Source organism: Lepisma saccharinum, chromosome 25 (genome assembly GCF_977018435.1).
Source record: "Lepisma saccharinum chromosome 25, izLepSacc3.1, whole genome shotgun sequence".
Taxonomy (NCBI): domain Eukaryota; kingdom Metazoa; phylum Arthropoda; class Insecta; order Zygentoma; family Lepismatidae; genus Lepisma; species Lepisma saccharinum.
The window spans coordinates 11,891,943-11,905,296 of record NC_139253.1 but is presented as its reverse complement, the minus strand read 5'-3'; positions in this window follow the sequence as shown (position 1 = coordinate 11,905,296).

Sequence of the window (13,354 nt, the reverse complement as noted above, 5' to 3'; positions counted from 1 at the left end):
AATCGGTTTCGCAATGTGAATTGACAATAATAATACATTTTTAAAACAGATGCAAAGAGCTTCAAAACAAGATCAATATTGTATTTATAGGGCTACCCAATACTAAGAGTAGGTTGTTTCGCAAAATTGAAGAAAACTGTTTTTTGACAAATTTTGAAAACTTGAAAATTAAGAATTGTGTTTATAACATTTCTGTACTAAACACTGTACTAAAATTTCACAACGATCGGACAAACCGTTTTTGATTTACAAAATTTCAAGAGAGCGATCGTTTGAAAAAAAATGGTCATTTTTTTGTTCTCTCGACGATAAAAAATATAAGGCCTACTCGAAAAAAATTGGTTAGCATAGATTAACGCAGAATTGAATAAGCTAAATTTTGATGTAACTCGTTTTTATGTAGGTCTACTGGTTGATTTTTAATTGGAGCCCAGACTCGAGTATCTATGATTTTTAATCCGATAGTAGCGTAACATCTAGCGAGCACTTATTTTATAATAATAATTATAATAATAACCCACGCAACTAGTGTTGCCAACGAGACGGGACAGGCTTTTTAAAATTCGAGACGAGACGAGACTGACCACCTGTCTCGTCCCGTTTTCGAGACGAGACGGTCCCTCAAAAGTCTCGTCTCGTCTCGAAAAAATATAAACAAAATAACTAATCAATTGCAAATATTTATTTATTCGGAATAAAGCATTTTCTTTGGAAACCCAAAACAGCTTCTATTACATGAATCAAGATCTGTAAGATTCTCCCTCGAAAAATCCTAATTCGTCACACGTTGTCCGTAGTATTGTATTGTAATGTAAGTATTGACATGTCCTATATTACCATGTACTGTAATTTGTACACACCGGTAGTCCTTGGATGCAAATAAACTAAACTAAACTAAACGAATTTGCCCAGACTTTAGCCTCGTGTCCCAGCTATCTTAACTTGCAAAATCCCTGTATCTTTCTATTGAAATTTCCTCAGAATACCTTAAATCTGGAAGCTATCTGCTACCCCAAGAGCTCTCTTCCATTCATTCTTGCGCAAAATGATCCGGAGTTAGTCACTGCCATTGTTTACTACGGCCCTGTTCCAGCCATACTGGCGACAATCGTCATAAAATTTCTCGCTCTTCTTTCATTTGCGACCCTCTTCTCAAAATCCCCAGCAGGCTCGAGTGCTGGTTGCAAACTCCAAAGATTTCGCACTAAAAACCTAGGTAAAGTTCCAAGTGCATATAACACAATGCCATGAAGGCACATTTACGGGATGTGGCAGAAAGGTCATTTTGGAGGCGAAGTGATCAGCATCACACTCCGGCCTCTTTTGCCCTCCAGGATTGCCTCCATGCACCCATTGATATGAGGCTGTTGAGACCCGGAGCTGCTTTATGCGGAGACAATGCGGAATAATTCCGACCTTTATTCACCCACTCCGGGAATCGAACCCGGGCCTCCCGCCTGGTAGTCAGACGTCCTAACGACTACACCACCGCGGCTCTAAAAACCTAGTAAAAAGCTAGTGCAATTATATACTCTGCTTTGACGTAACGAACATTATATTGCCTGAAGTCATAGGAGTAATAAGCGACATGCGACAGCAACAAGTGTCGCTTGGAAATGAACGCACAGTAATAAATGCAACCTTCCGAACGGAAGCTACTAGACCGGCAAGCGGCACGTGTTGCTTTGTCGTTTGCGTGTCGTTCGGACTGGGCCGTTTTTTTAATAGCGTGCATTGTGTCGCCTTGTCTGTTGGTAGTGAATTCACAGTGAAAGCTTGCTTATAGAATAAGGGAGATTTCACATCGAAGCGACACGCGACCCGTAACACGTGTCGTTTCAGGATTTCACCAATCGAACGCAGGTTTTGTGCGGCCTGCCATGCTCCTACGCTGTGAAACGTTGCTGTTGATTGGCTCGTTCCAAAGCAAAATGGGTCGCTTGTCGCTCCGGTCTGAAATCGCCCTAAAGGAGCATGTCGCTTGTTGCTTTGGTGCGAAAATTCTGTGTCGCCTGTCGCTTCAACCTGAAAGCTAGCTTGTGGAAATGTCACACCGAAGCGACAAACGACACGTATAATTCACACCCAAGCGACAAGTGACACAATCCCCTTCAGTCTGAAGGAAAGCATTCACCCCGCATCCGTGAACAACGGACCGAAGCGACAAAAGACACGTGCAGCTTTTCGTGTGTCTTCTGTTCGAAAGGTTGCATTGACTACTAAAGGTTTACTTCCAAGCGACTCGTGTCGCTTGTCGCCTGTAACTTTGGTGTGAAGAAATCTTCCTCACAGGAAACTTTTTTTCTGGATACCGTGTATAGTCGCGAGGGTTGTTATCCGCGCATGCGCGATGCATGCTTGTTTATAAACTGTGGTGTCCTGTCGTTCGTTGCTTCAATGTGATACTTCCGTGTCGCTTGTCACATTGAACAAGCCACAGGAGAGAAGCGACAAGCAACATGTTTCGCTTGGATACGAACCCTCAGTAGGGTCAAGTGCCCATATTTCGGATACTTAATTTCAAATTAAATTTTCAGTACCTAAATGTAAACAAAATAAGCCATAAATGTGTTGATAAACATTGAACATATATTTATTAATGTTTCTGAAAGTTATATTAACATTTATAAGAAATACTTGGTATATTTTATGAAACAAAGAATTCTATGCATATTTTTAGTCTGATAAAAAGGTTGCCTAATGTCGGATAGGGTATTTCCTAATTTCGGATAGGGTTACTAATGAGTATTTGGAAAGGGTGCACAATTTCGGATAGTCGAAATTAGGTACCCGTGTAGCATCCGAAATTAGGAAACCCAGTCGCATATTCAATATGGCGATTCTGTGCGTTCCCCCTCTGAAATAATGTGACTGAAACTACGTAATAATGTTTGCTGATTCTCTCAAGATTATATAAAATTTAGACAGAAGTGAGTAAATACTAAACTTCCAGTTGTAGGCCTTAAGTTTGGATGGTGAAATATTACATCAAAACTCCGGAAAAGTCAGAAATATCAGCCACACACTAAAGAAACATTGCTCAAGGTCACGCACAAGGGTGAAACTTTGGGACGAAGTAGCGTGTTAGTTGGCACTATCTGCATCTCGGCGCTGCTGTTCTAAGGTGGAAATTTCTTGGTATCCGAAATTAGGAACCTATCCGAAATATGGGCACTTGACCCTAAATGTAACCTTCCGAACCGAAGTACCACGTGTCTCTTATCGCTTGCGTGTCGCTCAAATTGGGTCGTTTTCTTAATATCGAGCGTAGAATCGCCTCTATCTGTTGATACTGCCCTTGCGGTGAAGTCTTTTATCATAGACGGAACGGAAGGGGATCCTGTCGCTTGTCACTCAGTGTAAACCCCCGTGTGGCTTGTCGCCTGTCGCGTGTTCCTTCCGTCTGAAAGCTCCCTGCGTGTACGATGGATAAAGAGTGGATGGGAGCTTGAAAAGCAAGGCAGATTATATACATTATCTAGCTATTAATAATCAACAAACTTTATTTGATATACTCATGTTCTTATGATTAAGGAATCATATTTATTCTCACTATAACTACAGTGAGCAAAGTGATTACAGGTTTAACCCATTTTCGAGAATAATATTTTGTGATGTCTCCCAGTTATAACTTTTGTTGGCATATTATCCTGCATTATTTTTACGAGACAAAACGAGACGAGACACGAGACGGGACAAACGAATATTTTCGAGACGAGACAGCATTTCCACGAGACGAGACAGACCAAAGTCTCGTCTCGTGGGCAACACTACACGCAACAAGGGCATTCCATGAAAAGGGGTCATACTCCATGTAAATAACATAATCAACTGATGTGGAAATTATTATTGTTTTTAATTGCATTAAGGCTTAGATATTTGTAAATGCATATAATTTGCACATTTCCCCAATAACAGTTACTAGCAGGAACAGGAAGCTTAACGGCGAGTGCAGCAGCTATCGTGATGTCACAAGTCGAGAATTGTCACAGCCTCATCTCGTCTCATGTGTGGTGAGGTCCTTCTCATTCTTGTTTGTGCTTATTTTTGTTTCACTTTCGACTCAGAAGTTATTAAAACTTATTCTAGATTCACTTCATGCTCAGATAGGCTAATCGGAACTGGATCTTCAGTTTAAAGTGGAATCCAAAGCACTGTGCTTGTGGACCCCTTAATTACAAGGAGATGTATCTCATCCTGACCAACGAAATGTTTGGTCGTATAAGCAACAAGTACATTGTGTCACCACTCAAAGTTTCACAACGTACAATATGTCATGAAAGCAAAAACTTTTCTTAGTAACGTTTTTCTGCTTTACATCTTGTTTCGACGCTGCGAACCGTCGAAATACGGAATTTTATCCTTAATAGATGAAACTGGGCAGCAAAGGCTCACAATTGTCACTAATGGATTAATTTTACAATTACAGTAAACAAAATATACTACTTATTTGAAAAAAATCAATTAGATATATGCCTGGTATGTCTGGATAAGACACATAGTAATTTAAATTTATTTTAAGCAATTTCTTTAAATATGATAATAGAGTTTCGAAGGAGATCGTCTCGGACATCAAGTATCGTCTCGCTTTGATTTTGCAGAGATTTATTTCAGTCTCGTCTCAAAATTTGAGAGGAAACACAGACTTTTCTTGCCTCAGTACCATCTCTATTTTCAAAAAATCTCTTAATATAGAGGTTTAAGTATAGTTTTCCGAACACCCTCTTACAAAGTTATGAAATTTATGGTTGAGATAGAGGAGTATATTGGACCCCCTAAGTTGGTCTGTCGTGTCTCGTCTCGTGTGTATTTTGTTTCAGAAAATTCCATTTGATAAATTCATACGTATACTCTTCTGATGAAGATTTGTATCTTATCTTCGAATCGACGCGATCCCTTCTTTAGAATAGTGTACCCCCCTTACGCGAAAGAGAATTCCTCTGGAGCGTGATTTTCTGACAGTAAACTTTACCTGATTCCATCGTTTCATCTCCTTAAAGAGGTTTATAAGAAGACAGGTCGATGAACTAACTAGTAGCAAGCACAATGTAGTAGAAGAAGTTTACAATGGTTTGAATTTCTGTGGAGAAAGATAATATTTTAATTGAGCGAATTGAAAATAGGTTCTTTTAACAGTAGCACCTTACGTCTGTCAAATTATATAAGGAAGGTACATGGGGGTTCACTTGGATTTACGGAGTTAGGGGGTACAGTACCCCCTTCAAAAATTTGAGGGGGTACAATGTACCCCCGTACACCCCACCCCGTTCCTGCGCCACTGCCTTGCCCCCTAGTTTTGGAACCCAATCGCCGCCACTGCCAGCAACGTTAGTTCTAATCTTGTACACCCAATACATTCAGACACTATGCAACGGTGGCGTGCACTGGATTTTTGAAAGGAGGTTTATGTCCTTCTTTCTTAGAAATACTGGGTCAAAGTGATGTTATGACTCCTATCAACCACCCTTTGACACGCCTCTAATCACAAAATTGGAGACCATTCGCGACTTCACTACTTTCATCGTGGAATACGACTATTACACTTCTCTTCCGGATTTATTTACTGCTTTTTTTTATCTTCCTCACTTTACCCGTGACTGTGGCCTCTGCAGAACGCGCACTTCTCAAACTTCAGACAATAAAATATGATCTGTGGAATAGTGCTCCTCAGCAAAGATAAAAAAACATATCCGTTTTTAACAGTTAGCACAGGCAAACGGAACGGCCAAACGTTGAACACACTGTGAAACACTTTGCTCATGCCAAAGCACGCAAGCCAATGTTTTAGTTTTTCAAATAATTATTTTACGCTGAATTTAATATCGATACATACGCATTTCTTGAAGCTTGATTATTTGATATGTGTTAACTACACATTCATTACTTGTTTTGCTCTAAAATGCAAACTTCTTTCAATAAACATCAGCCACGCGATGTGAATTTCTGACTTGAAAACGGCTGGGGGAGGGGACGTGACACACGGCTGAGCCTCCAACGTTGTAGTTACGACAGGACCGTAGTTTGTGAGGGAAGTGTGCTGGGCGCTAAAGTTCAGGGGGCGTGGGGAGGGGGAGCCAAAATGGGTATCCTGCACTTCCGAGAGAACGTCATTAATCCGCCACTGGGCTTGGTGAGTCGCAAGTTTCTAAAAATCCTTTGATTTGAGTTTCATGACACCAGAATTCAGAAATATATGTATGTACACATATACATGTATAGTATAACACTTCTGTAAAATCTTTTGCGAAATCTGAAAATGTCCTCTTTTTTAAAGTTTGGCATATGGAAGCCCTAGTGCATGCTATGGAACTCAAGTTTTTTTCATTTCTTAGCAGACACCACCAATTACTTCATAATTTTATGAAATCAAGTTCATTATGAATATTTTAATCCAATGTCATGTTTAGAACATTACATTTTGTGTGTAAAATGTCACACGCGTAACGCTGGAATCGTCCAACAGCCCTTGAGGGCTAAGGCCATCTCACTCCCAGTCCCACGTGCCTTAGCAGAGCTGGCCGATAATACAATTACGGGGTGACGTGTGGTCAGCAAGACGAACTTTCAGTCTTTACGCTACTCAATTTCATCACTGGCCGAAATCTCATAAGAAAAGCTGTTACGCTTCCCCCAAGGAGACTCGAACCAGCGCGAGCTCAAAGCCCGACGTCATAACTGCACGACCACGGTGTGGCACTAGCGGGTTTATAATTTTTTAGAGGATTTGTAGAAAACCCGAACATCCTCATCCTAAGAAAAATTCGCCCAAACGCCCTTAAAGAGATGATATGATTTTTTCAATTTAAAGTGGGATGCGAACCACTTGATGCCTCCACCGGGCATCGAACCATGATTACAAGGCGACGAAGAAAAGAATAGACGTTTTGAGATAACCCTATTTAGCACTCATCCTTTTCTGAGAAAGGGAGGGGAGCAGAGGAGTCGCAGCGCACAGAAGTGGGGCGCGGATCTCCTCTCAACTGGCAGCTTTTTGGATATATTCTTATGCCTAATGTTTTTGAAGGCTCAGATGTTCTTTTATCACCATGTTTAATGTCGAGAATATTTTTGAAACTTTGATTTAAATCAACTTTATCCTCAGATAGGTCAATCGCAACTGGACCTACAGTTTAAATTTGGATCCTAACAACGGTGCAATGTTTCTCAAAATGAGATCAAATCCGAGACCCCTTGAGAGAATAGCTCTATCCCCTTGATTACCCATTAAACAAATTCTAGAAATAAATATTTACGCTCCAGAAAAATACACATGTTGAATAAATCAGTATACACCTAATCTAGTTGTTACTCACACTTTTTCTTCTTTTCACACAATAAGAACCATCTCTCCCAGCCTTGGACACCTATTTTTGTGAAACAATAATCTCTAGAACATGGAAGTCAGCTTGTTTCCTGTTTACAGTACATTAAACTGTTTACATAAAACAGTGCAAGTGTATGTTAGAAAAACTCGGTGAGGTGAGGACCCGACTGAAATTCGCCCTTCCCAACTGTAACCCCTGGATCCGCCACTGACTTAACCCCCTGAGATATCAGGAAAGACTTCATATAATTCGAATGATGAAATTGTAGCGTGAGAACATGGACGTTGCCGTGAAAGAGGAAATACAGCAGAATATTGTGAAAAAATCCTGCGGGCGACCTTGCTAAAATACCATACAAAAATGAATATTTAGGCTTAAAGCGCACTTATTAGTTTTCCTCATTTGCATATCGACATAATGCAGGGCCCAACCAGGGCCGTCACTGAATACGAGATTCAGCCGCAACCCTTAACTATGAGTTTTTTTAAACTTCTCTATTTCTTGTTCAGACAATTCAAATTTTGGAAATTAATATTACTACATTTCTCTCTATTTAGGTTATTTTGCATAGTTTTTCTTCCCCTTGGGTCAGTCGCGATGATGAAGATGAATGATGAACAGATGAAGTTGATCACGAGACAAAGAAAGTGATCACCCGTACCTTTTTCCAGGGTTCGAACCTGGGTCTTCTGACCTCGTGGCGCGTTGCGTTGACCATTCCGCCACGGACGCTGAATATCATATATTTACAACAGCTGTCGAGGCTAGGGGATGACCATCATTGGGGAGGACTCGGCTTCCGTCAGTCCATCATCAACTCTTCCAACAAACAAGGAAAAACTAGAAAAATAAATATTATTGGACAATTGTATACACGTGGACCACAGTCTGTGACTTGTCCATGAAAAGTTCTAACCCTCCTTGCACAGTAATACATAATTGTGGTAAATGAGAAAATGGTAAAATATATGTTTACTACTAAAAATAAAATATATTCGTTTTAAACACTCCTGATACCAGCTGGTACTAGGATTTCAAACTTACACGTTCATTCTACTGTAAGGATTCATGTAAACTTTTCCGTCTGAGGGAGGGAGCGGTTCAAGTTTGTATTTAAGGTGCAAGTGTAAATTTAGAGTGAAAATTACCATATATTGGGCCTGTGTGAAAAGGTTGCCTTCTTTTCTGTGTTTGAACGTAGCATTTTAGGGCATATTCAAGGGTGTTAGATTCTACTGTATTGTAATTTGGTTACATAACATCATTTTCATATCTCGTTAAGTTAGTATCGGCGACCAGGGCAAAACTTAGATGGTTGAGAAGTGAGTCTTGAACCTTCAGAGTTGAATACCTAACTCATCGGTCACCGAGGAGGCGGGGTTCAATAAATTGTGTTCCTACAGCGATGGTGAACAAAACACTAATCCAGGACATTTGGAAGAAGGAATAAAATCGATGACACCCCAGCCAGAGGGGTTACATGCGAAAGCACCACTATTATGTGCTCAATTGGAAATGATATGACTCATTCAGTCACTCGAAAGCAGCTGTGAGTCAGAGAAAATATCTGTTGAATTTTTAATGATAATTTAATCGCACACCTAAAGCGTTCCATGACAGTTTCTTAAATCTAGTAACCGTCACAATTACTGCGTGTTTCTTGAAAGACTTAAGCGTTGGATCGACCGTCAAATGTGAATATCCGGTCACGTTGCTTCCTGAAACTTCAATGCAGCTCTCGTGTGGTTATTTTTATCAGTTTGGAAGTATTTGTATTTTTTGTTATTTATCGTCGCTTTTCTACAACTTTTGTAACGATTACTGGTATCTAGTTATTTTTTCAAAATGAGTATCCGTAACTTAGTTACTTTTGAGCAAAGTAACTTTCACTGAAAAGTAAATTTTAAAAAGTAGCTTCCTCAAGATTGGTATTCATAGACGTCGACTTGGGGGACAAGGCACTTTCTGCCCCAACATCAAATTCCTCAAGAAGTATATACATTATATATTCAAAAATTAGTGGTGTGAATCTTTCTCCCCCCAATAATTATGTGAAGTTGACGCCTCTGCTAATATTATAGCATGGGAGATCGCTGAGCCCCTATTTGGTGTTCATACATTATGCTGTCAACCATAACAATCAATTAACATAAATAAATTATGCTAATAAGAATTGCAAATAAGCAATAAATATTATACACACACATATACTATACATATACAGCAACATCTTTAAGAAGGTCCATCGGCCTTCCCCCGAATGTCCTCTACGCATAACTTATTTACTTTAAATTAATTGGTATACAAAGTGCTGCCTAAAGGAGACGTTATTGTAACGAAGAATATTATACAAATTATATTCCCGATTTACTTGGCCGTTGCAGTGCGAATGTGCAAATATCATGAGCATCTCTTGGAAACATAGTCCCGGGTCTTTCTGATCATGTAGTAGAGTTAAAACAAGTTGGTTTTGAAAACTGCTATGATAAAAATAACAAATGAATATTCTATTATTTTAGAAAAAATAATAAAATTCGATATTAATATTAGGTTATGATTGTAAAGAATGCCATACCCGAAAAAGGAAAAAATGAAACTATTTGGACATTTCACATCGCCCATACATAGTAGTTTCTCGGTTTAATTGATTTTGTGGGACTTTCAGCATCAAAGCAACAACAGACAATTTTAGCTTTCTCTATGTTACAGGATATTTTACGGTGCTTTGTTTAAGTAATCTTGAGAGCAAGGACAACGAAAGGCAGAGCCCAGTAAGATGTTTTCTGTTTACCTTCACACTCACATAGATTTTTTGTGTGAGCTGAAAGCGAGAAAAACGCACTCCATTACGTTGAGTAAAGCCTTGCTCAAAGATGTTGAGAATGTTGGCAGCACTGGTAAAAATTGGCTCCACCTGATAATAAGTTGGTTTCTTTCTTGCTTGTGGTGAATTCATTTTCTGCTTCAAATTAGCCAAGGTTTCATGCAATGTTGCCTACCCTATGCAAGAAGCACTATCTGGAGAGTTTTGGTGCGAAATTCGAAAGTGTTCGGAAGATATTTTCTAGTAATTGTGTTTGTGTGGAATCCATTTTGCAAAGTTGCGTTCATTGGGGACCATAATGAGTAGTGGCGTGGCCATGGCCGTATTTAGAGGTGGTTTCTAGGGTTCAAACCCCCCCGAAACTTCTGACATGTTGGATTAATTGATGTTCAGAAACCAAAATCTGTAACAAATATTTAATTTTTTTTTCGAAGCATCACAAAAATACAAGGAGACAATGTTGAAACGATCGAGCTAGAATTTTCATGCATATGGAATTCTGAAAGTTGAGTGAAACAGGATTTATTCTCGGAATCGCAGCCCACCGGCGACCCCCTCCATTATCACTTCTGCTGTCCTCTTTCCAGTGTTGTTCCTGCGTCACAAGGAATATAGACTGAAGATTCCCTTATGATTGTCCCAAAATTCCCTTTCCAGCTTTTAAATTCTCCGTCCGATAAAGTCGAAAATAAATCCCCTTTGATAGGAATTCAAACCTAGTCAGGCCCGTAGCCAGGAATTCTTAGTAGGGGGGGGGGCGAAGTCAATCCTAGAGGGGGCAAATTTTTAATATATTGTGTTGCATTGACAGATATAGCAAGGTACAGAGAGGCACTTGCCCCCCCCCTCCTCCAAAAGTAATAAGTAACAGGAAAGGGATGTTATCTTGAAACTCCAACGAACAATAAAAGTTCAAGCAACATCAAATAACAATATTTCGATTATAACCTTTCGGACTACCAAAGAATACAAAGATAAAGTTTAACATAAATAGGCTAATCGGGACTGTATCTACTTTATATTTACAGGTCAATAATGTTAACAGATGATTAATATGTACCAACAGCTTTGGCCCTCTCTGCAGAACTGATTAAGGAAGTAATTTATAAATCGTGCTTCATAATGTTTCCCTCTAGTTTCCCGTATGCAAGATTTTTATGCACAAAGGAATCTAACGAGAATCCAACAACACCATTGTGTTGTGTTATGCAAGAAAAATCGAATTAATTAAATAATAATGGTTACATATTATCTAGACTTTGATGAATTGTGTAAAAAATTGTAATACATTTTTTGTAGGCCTACTTGCTAAAACATTGAAACATGGGTCTCTTACTCCACCACGTATGCTATTTGCTTCAAATGAAAGACTCTTGCATCACTACAGACAATGTTTGCCTACTGGTTACGTTAACCATCTTGTAAAATATTGTGTTGTTGAAATACATATGTTTGACACCCGACAAACAAATAGGAATCCCTTGATTGATCAATGACTTTTTGGATTACAGTGTCATCATTAATATTTCATATCAAGTTTTATAGAGGGAAATTTTGTATCCTCTTTACATTATGAAAAATACCTTCCTTAATGACTATGGTACGAAACCGAACGATATGAGGCCTCCTTCGCCTTACCCCCATTTCCACGGCACGAGGTCTCTGTGCCGATTATTATCGCCACCACTTTTTGAGCAGAAGCGTGCAAACCTCAAACATCAGTTTCTTTAATGCTGATACTGATTTCTGCCAGTCACAGAATGGTGTAAGATAGATTCAATAAAATTAGGAGAATCCACTCCTTAGCAGAAGAGTTAACATAATAATTTGTCAAAAAATTAGGTTGTGCCTGAGGTACTTTAACAGACAACGTCTACAACAGACACAATGTAAATAGAATATAATTTGAGATGTTTTCAATCATATGTAGGGCCTCCCCGATGGCGCAGTGGTAGCGTCGTTGCCTTGTAATCAAGGGGTCCCGGGTTCGATACCCGATGGAGGTACGAAGTGGTTCGGTTCTCAATTTAAAACTGTAGGTCCAGTCCCGATTAGCCTTACTGTGCATAAAGTGGACTTAAAACACCAATTCAATCAATAAATCGTATTTATTTCACTGCAGCTTTTTCCTACTTCATTTTCTTGAACCTACATTCATAGGGTGCCACTTGATAACACAGACAACTTTCACAGTGTGTACAGGACATCAAGGCAAGCAACTCTTCTCAGTCACTATTTACTTGTCTAATTCTACTTTCGATGTTACAAGCAATCGAAATATGGCATCTTCTGTTCTTAATGTATGCAATCCCATTGATAGCTTCGCAGTTGCAAATGGCATTAATTTTTACTGCCGTTTAAAATTCTGAGAGCAATATATATAACATAATATGGAAACGATATCATGCAAACAGTAAGGGTTAAAACTTAAATTTTCTTTTATAAAATGGATATCATAACACACCTATGTTGCTTATCATATTTGATGCGTTTGCATAGAGAAATGATTCATAAGATTTGAAATTGATATTTACACTCCATAAGATGCTTAGTGTAACTATTATCAAACTACAAATGTTATCTCTTTCTAACCGAAATAATAAATGTGAAACACGATCACATTTTCATCATGTTTGATAATAATTTGAGCCAGTAAGCTGTTCTACATCTTTCACTAGCCGACCTCCATGTTGGGATGGTTCCATAACACACTACGAAGCCAGGGGTTCCAGGTTCGAGCCTGGGCATGAGTGTTCTTTGTGAGCAGACGCGAAACCACACATTTTCATCTGGAGAGGGGGTCAAGTACCATGACAAACGTGCCAATAATAATAATATTAATATAGTGGTGGTAGTGGTAGTAATAATAGTAGCATTAAAATACGTTATTATCGTCGTAAATCATGCAATAGGGGGTAGAAGTCAGTCAGTGCTAAAGCATTTGTGTTTGAACAAATGATTTGAAATATTATTCCAACACGTTCAATTTCATATTAGCTAGTAACGGAAAACAAGCACGCAAACTGTATTTTTCAATGACAGAATATGCATGACGGACATTATTCTTTTTGTACATATGACACGTACAGTATAACTTCCATGTACACTTCATTCAGATCGTTTTGGCTCCCAAGGCTGACTTCCGCCGCCCCCTAGCTATGGCTCTGAACTTGGACTATATGAACAGTAGACATTGCGATTGCGA